The 16938-nt window shown below is 40.8% G+C and overlaps 1 long non-coding RNA gene across 1 annotated transcript; it reads left to right on the forward strand.

Annotated features, from left to right (window-relative positions):
* Positions 1-10539: 10539 nt before the first annotated feature.
* On the forward strand, positions 10540-16094 carry LOC113899893. The gene is made up of 2 exons (XR_003513027.1): positions 10540-13171; positions 15705-16094. It is a non-coding gene; the product is annotated as an uncharacterized LOC113899893 (long non-coding RNA).
* Positions 16095-16938: the final 844 nt, after the last annotated feature.

The following is a 16938-nucleotide window of genomic DNA, read 5'->3' on the forward strand; positions in this document are numbered from 1 at the left end:
ATGTATGGCAAAAACCACTAAAATATTGTAAAGTAATTAGCCTCCAATTAAAATAAATAAATTGTTTTTTTTTTAAAGAAGAAAAATTAAAAGATAATAGAAGGAAAAATATTAGAGAAAGAAGATTTAGAGTGGTCTCTAAGGTGCCTGGAAACATGTCTCTGGGGAGTTGAGGAGGGTAGCATCTTGGGGGGTCTGTTATTCCTCTAGACACAAGGGTTTTCTACCTGGGGTCATATTTGTGCTTCCTGAAGAGCTCATTGTAAGGGCCAGGTAAGAGCAGTGCAACAGTGCCTGGTCCTGTTAGTCATTAATGTTTTTTATGTGACATGACAACTACCTGCATTTAAATCCCTAAGCGTTTCTTTAAGCATTTATACTTTTCCCTAGTGTCAGCAAGCACATCCGCCGTCATAAAACCCTGATGCGGAAGAAATCTTGGAGTTCATCTTTCAAATCTCTAAATTTTAAAGATACCAAGCTCAGGAGAGTAAAGGTCTTTGCCCACATTTCCTAGAATTAGGAGCAGAGAGAGGAACTTGATCCAGCTTTCTGACTTACAGTTAGTTTATTTTTTTCCCCCCAGGCTAGCCCCTGACTGTGTCAAAGGAAAAAGTTCCTCGACAAAGTTAAATGGACAAAGAAGATTTTGTTCAAGGTTATTGCAACAGAGCAATGCAGGAGACCCCAGTCTGATCCGCTGGAGAAGGGATAGGCTACCCACTCCAGTATTCTTATGCTTCCCTTATGGCTCAGCGAGTAAAGAATCTGCCTGCAATGCGGGAGACCTGGGTTTGATCTCTGGGTTGGGAAGATCCCCTGGAGAAGGGAACAGCTAGGCTACCCACTCCAGTATTCTGGCCTGGAGAATTCCATGGACTGTATAGTCCATGGGGTCCCAAACAGTTGGACATGACTGAGCGATTTTCACTTTCATTGCAACAGAGGCTGGAGTCCACAGCTCAGTCTGGAGGGCAGGAGAGTTCTTAAGAGCTGGGGTGGGAGTGTTCTAGGCCATCTGGGTTTGTTAACTGGCCTTACCCAAAAGGAAAATAAGCTTCATTGCCTCTTCATGACAGCAGGTAGTTTTACAACTTGGAGCAAGGCACCCATCAAAATTAGGCTCCCACAGAAACTGGGAAATAGGGGTGCTGTCTCCCTTGATGTTTATATTTTAAAGGAATGGCTCCCTGGTCCTAGAGAAAGATATCCCTGGGTTGTAAAACTGGCAAGATGCTTTCAAAAAAATTTACATTTCAAAGGGGCAGAGAATTTACAATTTTTTGAAAAGGAAACAATCTAAGAAAAGGGAGATGAGGGCTTGGAGTCAGGAAGAAGACTGCCTAAACTCCAGTCAAGCTGAGGGTAATGTCGAGGCTCTTTTGCTCAGATACCGCAATATCCACTGCTTACACTCACTCCAAGGATATCTGTTTTCTATGCCTTTCAACTCAGCTATAAATTGGCATTTAAAAAATTTTTTTATTTTTATTTATTTATTTATTTGGCCATGCCGAGTCTCAGTTGCAGCATGCAAACACTTAGTTACAGCATGTGGGGTCAAGTTCCCTGATCAGGGATGGAACTTGGGCCCCCTGCTTTGGGAGAGTGGGGTCTTAGCAACTGGACCACCAGGGAAGTCCCTAAATTGGCATATTTTGCCAACTTTCCATCGGTTCATCTCAGGCCATCATGGAAAAACAACCATGATGTGGCATGGACCATCCATATCCTTACCAATGTCACCTCTGGTGTGAGTTTCCCTCCCACTTTCCTTCCCCTCTCACTTCCCCACTCGTCTTTTCTCTTCTAAAATTATCAGATCAGATCAGATCAGTCGCTCAGTCATGTCCAACTCTTTTTGACCCCATGAATCGCAGCACGCCAGACCTCCCTGTCCATCACCAACTCCTGGAGTTCACTCAGACTCACGTCCATCGAGTCAGTGATGCCATCCAGCCATCTCATCCTCTGTTGTCCCCTTCTCCTCCTGCCCCCAATCCCTCCCAGCATCAGAGTCCTTTCCAATGAGTCAACTATTTGCATCAGGTGGCCAAAGTACTGGAGTTTCAGCTTTAGCATCATTCCTTCCAAAGAAATCCCAGGGCTGATCTCCTTCAGAATCGACTGGTGGGATGTCCTTGCAGTCCAAGGGACCCTTAAGAATCTTCTCCAACACCGCAGTTCAAAAGCATCAATTCTTCGGTGCTCAGCCTTCTTTACAGTCCAACTCTCACATCCATACATGACCGCAGGAAAAACCATAGCCTTGACTAGACGAACCTTTGTTGGCAAAGTAATGTCTCTGCTTTTGAATATGCTGTCTAGGTTGGTCTAAAATTATAGTCACAGAAATTACATCAATAGTAGACAGAAGAAACGTATCCTTCTATCATAAAGAAAATGTATATGTCTACTACCAAGAAACATCAACTTAAGTACTAAAGCCTTAAAACAAATGGACAACTGGTCATAATCCTGTTTGCTCTTACTGCAAAAGCAGATGACTTTCTAAGTTTTCAGGAAATAATTGCTGTCATCCCAGATTTAAGGAGCAGGATTAAAGGTAAGTCCATTACCAGCATCAGTAACTTGACATGTGTAATTGAACACATACCATCAAAACCACAATAGCAAGTCACACACCCCAGTCTAAGGGCAGATGAACAAAGACTTTCAACGAAATGTTTGAAACTGTCTCTACTGCGAATTATCAGAAGACAAAATTTTATGTTAGTATGTTCATTAGGTGAAGCAATCAAAATGTGGGAGAACAATGCTTTCGGATACATTAAAATTAGAGTCACTGCAACCAATCCTGTGCCGTATAGTGACCATTAAAATTTAAGTCATAAAAAAACTTCTTGGGTCTTCCCTGGTGGTCCAGTGGTTAAAAATCTGCCTTCCAATACAGAGGACGCAGGTTTGATCCCTTGGCACAGGAAAAAAAAAAAAAAAAAAACCCAAATCTTGGTACTTAAAAGTTGTAATTACAGTCGTCACTGTTTACAGCCCCTTTATAATTAACACACTTTGAGTCAGTTTTGTAGGCAAGAGCCAAGCCTTTCCTGGTGAGGAGAATATTTTTTTGGTTCCCCAAAAGTTCCCATCCCCACCAAGGGGATTCTGCACTGAGGTGGACTGTGGTACCCCCACGGCAGCCTGCTCTGCTCCTGAACTCCTTTCTGGCCTTCCACCTGCCCCACCAGAGACAGAGGGTCTGGGTGTGCATGGCTGGTTGTTCCCTGTCCTCTCAGGGAGCTATCAGTTCATGGTGTTATATGCGTATTACAAAACCAGCTTAAATCCCTGTGCAAATGTCTTATTCATTTTTGTTCTTTATTCCATTCAAGTGGTTAATTTTATTTTTTCCTGATATCCCTGAAGATTCTTTCACTGAGGCCTAGCACATAATAGATCCTAGATAAATACTGATTGAATGAATGACTGAATGGCATTATTTGTTATAATTCCAGTTACTTCACATTTCTAGGCCTACACAGCTAAGAATCTGTGGATTAGTCATTAAACAAGTGTTTGTTTAATGGGTAAGTACTTACACATTACTACGTGTGTAAGTATAAGAAGGAAAGAAGGCATACTGCATCATTTCTTTTAGATGTTTTCGCAACAGCAGTGTTTTTAAATCTTTATCTTCCTACTCTTTCTTCCTTACCTCAACCCACGGAAAGTACATTTTCCATCACAACCCTCTACACACACATGCGAACACACAAAAAAATTTTCACAAATTTCACCCACACCCAGCTTCAGTGTACTCTGATATTTTCTATTTCATTTCTTAAAAAATAAATATGAATTGAGACACTTGTATCAGTTTTATGACCCATTACTAATTGAGCCCTACAATTTGAAAAACATTTCTCTTAAAGCTACTTTAAAAATAATAACGAAAAGGTGCTTAATATATTTTATATGAAAGCCATTCTTAGGAATATCTAAAATTTTGGAAGTGTTAAATTCCAGAAGAGTAGAATGATATTGGAGTGGGTGAATAAAAGGGAGATTGGATCCATAACTCTTAGGGTTTCAGGGCTCCATACTTAAAGGTTTAAATTTGGGAAAGGGAAGAAAAATGGGAGCGGAAGATAAATAGCATAGATAGGAAAAGGACTGAAATACTAATACTTTCACCAGACAAACTTTGCTGAAAACAGTTGGCTACACTCCTGAGTCAGGGGACCTATAAATGTTTAATTCCCAGATGGTATCATCAGCACACTGCGAAACAATATGTTCTTTTAAAATTAATTCCATTCATTTATTTTTAATGACAAAGTAATACATAAATACCTTGTCATAAAAATTAAAAATTATATAGAAAAAAGTTATTGACACTGTTTCTTCTTTCTAGTCTCAGAGACTTTTCAAGAACTGTTTTCAATTTGAATATACTTCCAGATCTTTCTAGTGCATTTATGTTGGGCTAGAAAGGCAAATGTACATGAACATACAGGAATATATAAAAAAGCATAACTGGTTTATATGAATGCTTTGTTCTGTAGCTTGTTTTTTACGTAACAATACATCCTAGAAGTTTTTCTACACTAGAGCATAGAGATATAGCTCATTCTTTTAAATGTAATTATTGGCAGGTTTGGGTTTAGGTACAGTCCATAGGGTCTCAAAGGTGAACACAATTTAGTGACTGAACAGCAAGATACCATTTAAAAATTTTGTTTTTGATTGTTCCCTCTGTGTTTTGCTCCTGTTTTCCCTTTATTATTGTGACATTGTGATATAATAAGAAATATATAGTTGGTCATCTTCCCCAGTTCCTGGCACAGAGCTCCTAAAACTCTTCGAATCTCCATCATGATAAATCTGTTTTTATGCTAATGAGGTGATTCTGGGAGCCTGGGGATGATTGCTAGGGGAACAATCACAGAACTAGAGGGTTAAAACTTTCAACTCCATCTGATGCAGGTGGCGCTAGTGGTAAAGAGCCCGCCTGCCAATGCAAGAGACGTAAGAGACGCAAGTTCGATCCCTGGGTGGGGAGATCTCCTGGAGGAGGACATAGCAATCCACTCCAGTATTCTTGCCTAGAGAATCCCAGGGACAGAAGATTCTGGCTGGCTACAGTCCATAGGGTTGCAAAGAGTCAGACATGACTGAAGCGACTTAGCATGCAGCACAACTTAGTCACCGATGTCCAATGATTTAATCACTCATGCCTACACCACGTGATTTCCATTAAAAACTCTAAGGGGTTCAGAGAGTCCTTCCAGGTCAGTGACCACGTGGAGTCACTGGAAGGGTGGTGTGCTCCAAGAGGGCTCAGAAGCTCCACATTCCTCCCACACACCTTGCCCTGTGCTTCTCTTCCTTTTGACTATTCCTGAATTGTATCCTTTGAGAATAAAGTAATAGTAAGTAAGGGCTTCTCTGAATTCTGTGAGTTATTGCAGAAAGTTATTGAAACTGAAGAGGGAGTAGTAGGAACCCCTGATTTATAGCTGGCTGGTCAGAAGTAAGGGAAGCCCAGACTTGCCATGGGCAACTGAAGTGGGAGGCAGTTTGGGACTGAGCCTTAACCTGTGGGTCTGCACTTACTTGAGGTAGTTTAGTGTAAAAGTAAATTAAATTATAGAATACTCATTTGGTAGACATAGAGAACTGGAAAATTACTTTGTGTTGAAAATGTACACATTTTATATCAGTGTTCTGTGTGTAGAAGAAACTAGTTTTCTCACATCTGCCTTCTTTTGAGTTATTTGAATATTTTTTAAATATTCCATTTCAATGTATATATTGTGATTTTCATTACATCTCCTTTTACAGTTTTTTAAGTGGTTGCTCTGGGGATTATAAAATGTACCACTTTTTACTTTCTACTTAGAATCATTCTTTTACCACCTTAATTGGGATGTAGAAAAGTTACCACAGTATATAGCACCACTTATCCTCCCTTCTTTTTGCTATAGCTATCTTATATATTATTTGTACATACTTTAAAATCCTATCAGATAATACATATGCTTTATACATTATGTATGACTATAATTTATGCTTTTGACCATCAAACATATTTTGAGGAACTTAGTGGAAAATTCTGAAAGAGATGGGAATACCAGACCATCTGACCTGCCTCTGAGAAACCTGTATGCAGGTCAGGAAGCAACAGTTAGAACTGGACGTGGAACAACAGACTGGTTCCAAATAGGAAAAGGAGTACGTCAAGGCTGTGTATTGTCACCCTGCTTATATGCAGAGAACTCATGAGAAACGCTGGGCTGGAAGAAGCACAAGCTGGAATCAAGATTGTCGGGAGAAATATCAATAACCTCAGATATGCAGATGACACCACCCTTATGGCAGAAAGTGAAGAGGAACTCAAAAGCCTCTTGATGAAAGTGAAAGAGGAGAGTGAAAAAGTTGGCTTAAAGCTCAACATTCCGAAAACAAAGATCATGGCATCTGGTCCCATCACTTCATGGGAAATAGATGGGGAAACAGTGTCAGACTTTATTTTTTTGAGCTCCAAAATCACTGCAGATGGTGATTGCAGCCATGAAATTAAAAGATGCTTACTCCTTGGAAGGAAAGTTATGACCAACCTAGATAGCATATTCAAAAGCAGAGACATTACTTTGCCAACAAAGGTCCATCTAGTCAAGGCTATGGTTTTTCCAGTAGTCTTGTATAGATGTGAGAGTTGGACTGTGAAGAAAGCTGAACACTGAAGAATTGCTGGTTTTGAACTGTGGTGTTGGAGAAGACTCTTGAGGGTCCCTTAGACTGCAAGGAGATCCAACCAGTCCATTCTAAAGGAGATCAGTCCTGGGTGTTCTTTGGAAAGACTGATGCTAAAGCTGAAACTCCAATACTTTGGCCACCTCATGTGAAGAGTTGACTCCTTGGAAAAGACTCTGATGCTGGGAGGGATTGGGGGCAGGAGGAGAAGGGGACGACAGAGGATGAGATGGCTGGATGGCATCACTGACTCGATGGACGTGAGTCTGAGTGAACTCCAGGAGTTGGTGATGGACAGGGAGGCCTGGCGTGTTGCGATTCATGGGGTTGCAAAGAGTCGGACACGACTGAGTGACTGAACTGAACTGAAGCGAAGAACACTCTGTTACATTTACTCAGTATTTATCATTTCTGTTCCCTCACTTCATTCCTAGTGTTCCAAGATTCCTTCTTGTATCACTTCTCTTCTCTCGGAAGCACTTCCTTCAGAGAAGGTCTCTAAAGGGACTCTCTCAGAGCAGATGTCCTGGTTGTGAATTCTCTTGGTTTTCCTTCATCTGAAAATGTCTTCATTTCATCTTCATTCTTGAAGGATATTTTTCACTAAAAATAGAATTCTCAGTTGACCATCATCACCATTCAGCAGCTTTTTTTAAGTTCACTTATTGATTTTTTAGTTCTAGAATTTCCATTTGGTTAATTTGTTTATTAGACCTGTTGCATGTGTGTGTGTGTTAGTCGCTCAGTCATGTCCAACTCTTTTCGACCCTATGGTAGCCCGCCAGATTCCTCTGTCCATGGAATTCTCCAGGCAAGAATACTGGAGCGGGTTGCCATTCCCTTCTCTAGGGGATCTTCCTGACCCAGGGATAGAACCTTCATCTCATGTCTCCTGCAGTGGCAGGCAGGTTCTTTATCACTAGCTACCCGGGAAGCCCATACATTCATCTATTGGTGGACAAATGTTTCCAACTTTTCTTTATTACAAAAAATATTGTCATGAACATGTTTTTTCATACATATGTGTGAAGATTTGTTTAGCACGTGCAGCTCTAAATGGAACTGAAGGGTCACAAGACATTCTACACCCAGTTATGCACCCCTTCCTGGACTCGATCAGTCTCACTGTGTCCAGGCTTAGGCCTTTGCTCATGGGGAATGCTTCTTCTCACCTCATCCCACACCAGACTGCGTGGGTACCCATCAGCTGCATGGAGGGTATCTGCCAGCACATGAGGGCTACAGAATGGTGGCTTCTCCAGCGGTTGGTGGATAGCTGCTGCTGCTAAGTCGCTTCAGTCGTGTCCGACTATGTGCAACCCCATAGACAGCAGCCCACCAGGCTCCTCTGTCCATGGGATTCTCCAGGCAAGAACACTGAAGTGGGTTGCCATTTCCTCCTCCAATGCATGAAAGTGAAAAGTCAAAGTGAAGTCGATCAGTCATGTCCGACTCTTATCGACCCCATGAACTGCAGCCTACCAGGCTCCTCCGTCCATGGGATTTTCCAGGCAAGAGTACTGGAGTGGGGTGCCATTGCCTTCTCCATGGTGGATAGCAAGCTTAGGCATTAGCATTATACCTCGTCCACCCTATCTGATGAATAGGGTGCAACTTATCCTGCACCAGGGTCCTCAGCTCTGCCTGTGCTCAATTCTGTAGCCAGAAGATTCTCCAGGTTGAACCTCACTTCCAGCTCCTCATTTCTGCCTTCTGATGCTCTGCTTGTGCCAAGAAACCATTTGGGTTTTGGCCAAACATGACACTGGCCTCGCTCACCACTTTTGGACCCAGATAAAGGACTGTCCTGCTCCTCCACTGCCCTGAGGAATCAAGAGACAGATTGCTAGATGTTCATGTGGGGAAATTAATGCCCTGTGGAGCAATCTTTAACCAATGAGAGAAATAGAAATAGATTGTGAGCCACATGTGACTTATAAGATTGTGATCTAAACTTATTTCATTCCAAAAGGTGAGTCAGTTTTCCAAGCCATTTTCTGAACAGTTTATCCTTTCCTTGGTGAGTTTTGATGCCTTCTCTACTCTTCACCCATGTGTGCATGGATCTATGTATGGGTTCTCAATTCTATCCCACTGATTTATTTATCTTCTCCTGTGATGATACTACAGTATTTTATTTCATTTTGTAGTATCATTGATTCAAAATGTTTCAGGTATACAATAAAGTAATTCAGTCACACACACACACACATATTCTTCTGATTATTTTTCATTATAGGTTATTGTGTGTGTGTCCTCAGCCACTCAGTCATGTCTGGTTCTTTGCGACCTCATGGACTGTGGCCTGCCAGGCTTCTCTGTCCTTGGGATTTCCCAGGCAAGAATACTGGAGTGGGTAGCCATTTCCCACTCCAGGAGATCTTCCCGACCCAGGGATGGAACCCACTTCTCCTATACCTCCTTCATTGGCAGGCAGATTCTTTACCATTGTGCCACCTGGGAAACCCACATAGGTTATTACAAGATATTGAATATAGTTCCCTGTCCTATACAGTGGGTCCTCATTATTTATTTTATATATAGTAATGTATCTCTGTTAATCTCAATTTCCTAATTTATCTTCCCTGCCTTCCCCAGATACTACACTGTTTTAAACTCTAGAGTCTTCATTATGTCTTGTCTAATGGACCTTCCTCACATACACACATGCCTGTGTTCTCTTTTAAAACTGTCTAAATTATTAGTGCACCTTTACTCTCCCTCTGGCCTTCCAGAACAGTTTAGTCAAGTTCCCTGAAAATGCTGCCAGGAGTTCATTTGAGATTCCATTGAATTCATAGATTAATTTGAGGAATAACTGACATCCTTATAATTTAAAGTTTCTCATCCAGAAACATAACATCTGTTTATATTCACCTTTTGTTCTATGTCTTTCAATCAAGTTTAAATTTGTCCTATAAACATTTTTGTGCATGTTTTGTTAAATTTATTTCTAAATATTTTTTATGTATTGATGGATACTGTCTACTTGATTTCAGTTTCCTAAAAATATTTTAGTATCTCTGCTTATGTTTTTAGACTTGCCTTTATGGTGATTGCAGCCATGAAATTAAAAGACGCTTACTCCTTGGAAGGAAAGTCATGAACAACCTAGACAGCATATTAAAAAGCAGAGACATTACTTTGCCAACAAAGGTCCATCTAGTCAAGGTTATGGTTTTTCCAGTGGTCATGCATGGATGTGACAGTTGGAGTATAAAGAAAGCTGAACGCCCAAGAATTGCTGGTTTTGAACTGTGGTGTTGGAGAAGACTCTTGAGAGTCCCTTGGACTGCAAGGAGATCCAACCAGTCCATCCTAAAGGAGATCAGTCCTGGGTGTTCATTGGAAGGACTGATGTTGAAGCTGAAACTCCAATACTTTGGCCACCTGATGCGAAGAGCTGACTCATTGGGAAAGATCCTGATGCTGGGAAAGATTGAGGGCAGGAGGAGAAGGGGACGACAGAGGATGAGATGGTAGGATGGCATCACCGACTCGATGGACATGGGTTTGAGTAGACTCTGGGAGTTGGTGATGGACAGGGAGGCCTGGTGTGCTGCAGTTCATGGGGTCGCAAAGAGTCGGACACGACTGAGTGAGTGAACTGAATTTACCTCTTTATGGGCTTCCCTTGAGGCTCAACTTGTAAAGAATCCACCTGCAATGCAGGAGACCTAAGTTTGATCCCTGGGTTGGGAAGGTCCCCTAGAGAAGGAAAAGGCTAGCCACTCCAGTATTCTGGCCTAGACAATTCCATGGAATATAAAATCCATGGGGTCACAAATAGTCGGACACAACTGAGCGACTTTCATTTTACCTCCTTATAATTCTATTTTTATTTTGTATATGTAGCAGAGTGTTAAAACTGAAATTTTGATCAAGACACCTAGATGCTCTAGATTGAGAAATTCTAAAGCCAGGTGATCATTTGCAAATATTCAAAGAAAATGCAAACGTGTTCTATGACTTTTAAGTCTCTCACCCATTTTAAGGACACAAAAGAGGAATCAGAGTACAGAGAAAGACATACTGCACTTCTGAGGAGATTTGTGAAGAGATTTCTTTGCTATTAATACCCACCCCCACCTTAAACCTTGGGAAGAGGAAGGAGATACTTTACCTCAATTTTCCTTAAACAATTACTGTTTGCCCCGAAACCCTAGATTTCCAAAATTCCCATCCAACCCCCCATTTAAAGGGCTTTGTTTTCAATTTGCAGATAGGTTGTGCAGTGGACATCACAGCATCGCAGCTTAACTCCCAAAGCTCCTGTGGGGTCCATTAGCAACGCCGATGTTACATGATGGTCCTTTTTAGCGTGAGTCACAGTCTCCTCACTACCCCATCAAAATAGTCATGTGCCTAGAATATCAGGTTCTTCTTGTGAGGGGCTGAAAAGCGAGTCACTGACTTGATTTACATCCAAATGTGCTTCTGCTCAGATCATTTCAACACTGATTCACTGTACTCAACCAGATAGGCTAGAAATTAGAATGTTTATGATCCTGTTCAGGCAGGAATTAAAAAATGTAGAGTGTTTGTCTTCCTTGCAGTTTTTGACAAACAAGTTCTCTCAAGTAGTTAGATTAGGAATTTGTGATGACTTAATCACTGGGGGAGGGGAGAAGGGCTATTGCCTAAAGGGAATGCTTTAGGGAGACCTCTGAGAAACAAGAGACTACAGACAAAGAGTTCTTTCTTTGCTTCTAACAGCCTTTCCCCTGGGGGCTCCCCATCAGGCTGAGAAGCTTGGGACAAGTTTCAGGTTTCAGCCTGTTGGAGGCAGGATTCGTGGACACTTATTCTGGAAATGCATTAGTGCCTGTAGCCAAAGAATCAGCACTAATGGAATGATTCTCGCCTTCACCAAGATTCTGGATGAGTGAAAGAAGATGTCAGAAAGAAAAAGAAGGAAAAAACCAGACAAGCTTAGCTAATGAATCAAAAGATTTCAATAAAGAACACTTCACTTAAAGTGCAGTCATTTGACTCTTGTTTGTTTAGAAAATGATGGCTCACCCAAGAATCCATTAGAAACAATCAGATTGGTCTGTATTCCTTTGTGTTTTGTTGAGTGTGGACAGGATAGGGAAACTGAGGCACCATTGGGTGGGAGGAGGCATAGAAAGATGAGTGAAAGCACAAACTCGCAGAAGTAATGCACACCTCTTAGGAAAGATAAATGTCTGGCTTGAAGGTGCGTAGTTTCTCACTTTGATTCATAGGTTGTCACATTTTCAGATACATTTTTGTGTCACATAACTAAAGGAACACAAAAAGATTCATGGAAGCTTAAGGAAAAAGCAAGAAAAGGTGTCTTTCTTGTTTCAGTACTAGGTTTTTGCTGTAAAGAATTTTTGTTCCTGTGAACTCTGAAGAAAACCAGTTAGAAGCTAATTGTATCAGAAATTCATCATTGAGAGTCATGAGCCCGAATGTCAGAGGGACTTTGCTCCTTGGGACAAGAGAGACAGAAAAAAAGAAGACAAAACCAGGACATTCGCTTATTGATAAAGTACCTTTTAAAAATTTATGCACATTTCTTCAAAGTTATTCATTGCACACCATGTTAAACCTGTCCGGTAACAGTTATCAGAGTGTTAACACCACCATCTGGTCCAGTTCTTGGGTTTCATTCCAATGAGCCAGTCTCCTGTCATCCAGAAACTGCAGCCTCTTTCAGGGCACAATTCTGTGCATCCAGAGGTCAGATTTATTCCAGGAGCTAATAACAGTAGGTGAAAAACCAAGAACTGCATGTGTTATGACTTTCCAGAGAAACAGAACCTCTATCTCTAATCTACTTATCTATCTACCTACCTATTGAGAGGAGAGGAGAGATTTTAAGGAATCGGCTCAAGTGATTGTGGCATTGTGCAGGTTGGTAAGTTTTAAATCTGTGCTGAAGATCCAGGGAAGAACTGTGTTACAGCTCAAGTTCCAAGACAGTCTGGAGGCAGAATTCCCTCCTCCTTGGGGTCCCTCAGGCTATTTTCTCTTAAGACCTTCAACTGATGGATGTGACCCATCCACACTATGAAGGATAATCTGTTTGACTCAAAGTCTGATTTAAATATTAATTTTGTGTAAAGAATACCTTCCCAGAAACATCCAGACTGGCGTTTGACCAAATATCTGAGTACTATGGCCCAGCCAAGTTGACACACAAAGTTAGTTGTCACAGTTTATTGGTTGTATTACTTAACCTCTTTTGATTGCAAAAGGACACTCTCACCCAATCTGGAACTTATCAGAGTCTCTCGGGCAGCGGTTCTCAACTGGAGGAGCAGGTCAAGAATGCCTGTGGAGCTTTATGAAAATGGGGATGCTCAGGCCCCTCCCTAGACTTCCTGAATCCCAGCCACGCCTTATTTCTTGAGGACACAAGTCCTGCTAGAGGAAGGCTACATCTGGACAGAAGCAGCATCTGGCTTCCTGTGTAGCTCAGTAGGTAAAGAATCTGCCTGCGATACAGGAGACCCTGGTTCAATCCTTGGGTTGGGAAGATCCCCCGGAAAAGGGAATGGCAACCCACTCCAGTATTCTTGCCTGGAGAATCCCATGGACAGAGAAGCCTGGTGGGTTATAGTCCACGGGGCTGCAAAGAGTCAGACACGACTTAGTGACTAAACCACCACCATAGGAGTCTAGGAGTCTAGCATCTGATTTGGGAACTGAGAGAGGTACATTTGTACCTTTAATCAGGAACATTTAGTGCAAATGTTAAACTGTAGGGATGAGGAAGGGGAGGAAAGGAAGTGGGTGAGGGGTGCTATCAAGCATTAATAATTCCAAAGAAAGAAATACCTTGATAAGAAGAAAATCAACATAAGAATTGAAGATGATGGTAGAAATGTAATAAATTATGCACAGGAGCCATTTCTGGGTGGGTCTTTTACTATGTATGCCCATATTCCTTCTTTTTTGGCAACTCTCAACTGGAGGAGCAGGTCAAGAATGCTGATGGAGCTTTATGAAAATGGGGATGCTCAGGCCCATCCAGACAATACAAAATAGCTAAACATGTATGATGTGAATGTTGCAGACTGCAGATATTATAGGGTGTGGATGGTTTACAGGACCAAGGGTGACCATACATCAATGAATCAGTAAAAGGTTACATGATTTTTGCAGACTTATGTAACTTTCAGAGGGCTTCCTTGGTGGCTCAGATGGTAAAGAATCTGCCAGCAATGCAGGAGACCCAGGTTGGATCCCTGAGTGGGGAAGATCCCCTGGAGAAGGGAATGGCAACCCACTTCAGTATGCTTGCCTGGAGAAATCCATGGACAGAAGAACCTGGCGGGCTACAGTCCATGGGGTTGGCGTGAGCTGGACACAACTGAGCAACTAACACATACAACACATAACTCTGAGAAGTTGGACAGCCTTAGCTCCCAAAATCATTCCAGCTACATGATGAATAAATAGGAGCTGATCAACTTTTATAAATGCCTAGATCTCTTTTTATGCCACAGAGGCCAAGAATACCATCTCAAATTCACAGTACAAATGTAACACTTCAAAAACACTTCACTGTAATCAATAGAGGGTGAGGAGAGAGAAAGGACCAGAGAGTTCATTGAAAGAGATACAAAGGTGCTGGAATTGCGAGGTCTCAAGATTGTGTGTAGATTGTCATTCACACCCCTAAGAAATGGTGTTGGGCTTTCATAAACCTGCCGCCTACAGTTTTTGATTAAGGACTTCCTTTGGGAGAGGGTAAGGCGGGATATAAACTCAGATCCTCTAGCTCTCAATGAGGATGGAGCGCAGTCCTTAAAAGAATGTCATAGGTGCTGACCATTGGAAATGAAAGCACAGTTAGCCCAAGGGCACACACAGAAAGCTTGAAAAGAAAACCAAGGGAAAGATGCTTTATTGAGCAAGACACCAATACTGTCCTTTATAGTCCACCCCTTTTGTCCTCCTATCCGCTCAAGTTTTCTTTTAAGCTCACTCTATCCCAACACATATTTCAAGGTAGCAGTTAGTCACCATTCATGTGGAACACTTGGAAGAGGAGAGTTAATTGGGCAATCTGTGTACTCATAACTGCAGTTAGTCCTGATGCCATAAGATATTCACCTACAACACTCTATATTCCCTTCATTCTTGGCTAGCATTTCGGCAGGCCTAGGTGGGTTGTCACACCTTTGTCAGGCATGGTTAATACTAATTGCCCATTTGCAGTTAAGTCTGGGCACAGGAGCACCAAGAGATGCCTCAATGGTTCCCTGAGTTCCAGACATACTTCTCTTTGCCCCTATAAAGTAGCAGTAAACTATATCCTCAAGATGGGCAGGATCAATTGTTCTTCTAAGTGTCCCAACTTCTTTCTTTGCCTGCTGACCTGTGTACATGAGGAGAACACAGTGATTAGGGAGCAGCCAGTTTTTGGTGGAAACAATACCTCTAGACTTGCAGAAATTAAAGTCATAGGGATAAGAAGTAAAAATTACCCAAGGGAGTTGCTGGGAGTGATGGTAAACTAGACTCCTCCCACTTTCTTCTTAGATGTATGTGTTCTATCTGTTAGGATCCAACGTCATCAGTTTAATGACCATTGATTTAAAATGTACATTGCATCCTCAAAGACAGCTCATTATCTCCATGCTGGCTCCTTAGCATGCCTTCAAAAAACACTTACCATGCTTTCTTAGATGAGCAGCTTCTGGGTGACATCACATATGGTAGATCCCATAGATCCTGTGGTCATGTGCCTCTTGTCACACCCTCTTTGACATAAAGTGGGTTTTTTGGCCTGGGATAACGTTATGTGGAACATGAGTTCTTGATTAACGGGGTTGGTGCAGGCATGGTGAGCAGGAAAGACATACCTCTTACCCAGAACACGTGTCAGTCACCACCACAATGCATTTTTTCCTTTTTTAAAAAAATTGAAATATAATTGATTTACAATATTGTGTTCATTTCTGCTGCACAGCAAAGTGATTCAGTTATATATATATTCTTATTTTCAGGATGAATTTTTGAGTGAAATGGTCCAATGTCATCAGTTTCCTTACCATCTGAATCGCAAGTTGGTTTTCTCAACAGAAGAAATAGAAGCTAGAAGACAATGAACAGATATCTTCAAAGAGCTGAAAGAAAATAATTCCCAGCCTGGCAAAAATATATGGCAGGAACAAAGGACTATAAAACAAGTCTCAAAAAGATAGAAATCGTATCAAGCGTATTTTTTTCTTCAGTTTAGTTATACTAGAACTCAACGAACAACCTAGAAACTAGAAATCCATATATGCTTGGAACTTAAGGCATACATTTCCACATAACTTGTGTTAAAGAATAAATCATAATGGTCATTTGAAAATATTTGGAATTGCATGGTAATAAAATAGTCCATATCAAAACTTGTGTAATGAAGCTTCTTAAAGGGAAATTTATTAGTTTTAAATGAATTATTCAAAAAGAACAGCTGAAAAATAAATGAACTAAGCATCCATTTTTAGAAATTATAAGAACAGCAAAATAAATTCAAAGGAAGTAGATGAAAGAAAAGAATAAATCAAAGGAATTAATGAGATAAAAAACAAGCATAATGAGAGGAACAAAAAAGCCAAAATCTGGTTCTCTGAAAAGGCTAATAATACTGATACATGACTGACAGAGGAGAGAGGATGCAAATAACCAACACTAGAAATGTAAAGAAACATCTCTATTGATGCTGCAAATAATAGAAAGATAATAGAAAAATACTATAAGTAATTTTGTGCCAATAGCATTAAAAATTTAGATGAAATGAAAAAAATCCTATAAAAAGTACAATTCACCAAAATTTATGTCAGAAGAAACAGAAAACTATGGATAACTCCATAACAATAAAAAAATTGAATCCCACAAAGAAAACTCCAGGCCCTTGAATTTTGCCAGACATTTACAGAAGAAATAATGCCAATCTTACACAGATTCTTCCAGAACATAGAGAACACTTTCCAATCCACTTCATAAGGCCAGCATAAACTTTCATTTCAAAATCTGACAGAAATATTACAAGAGTAGATTTCAGGCTAATCTCTCATGAACATAGATGTAAAAATCCTAAGTGAAATATCAGGAGACCAAATCCAGCAAGATATTAAAACTAATATGTTACAAGTAAATTAGATTTAACATTAAGAAATCATCAGTATAATTCACAATAAAGCATCATAAAGGACAAACACTCTATTATCTCAATACATGCAGGAAAAGGAC

The sequence above is a fragment of the Bos indicus x Bos taurus genome, chromosome 10, assembly GCF_003369695.1.
Source record: "Bos indicus x Bos taurus breed Angus x Brahman F1 hybrid chromosome 10, Bos_hybrid_MaternalHap_v2.0, whole genome shotgun sequence".
Taxonomy (NCBI): Eukaryota; Metazoa; Chordata; class Mammalia; order Artiodactyla; family Bovidae; genus Bos; species Bos indicus x Bos taurus.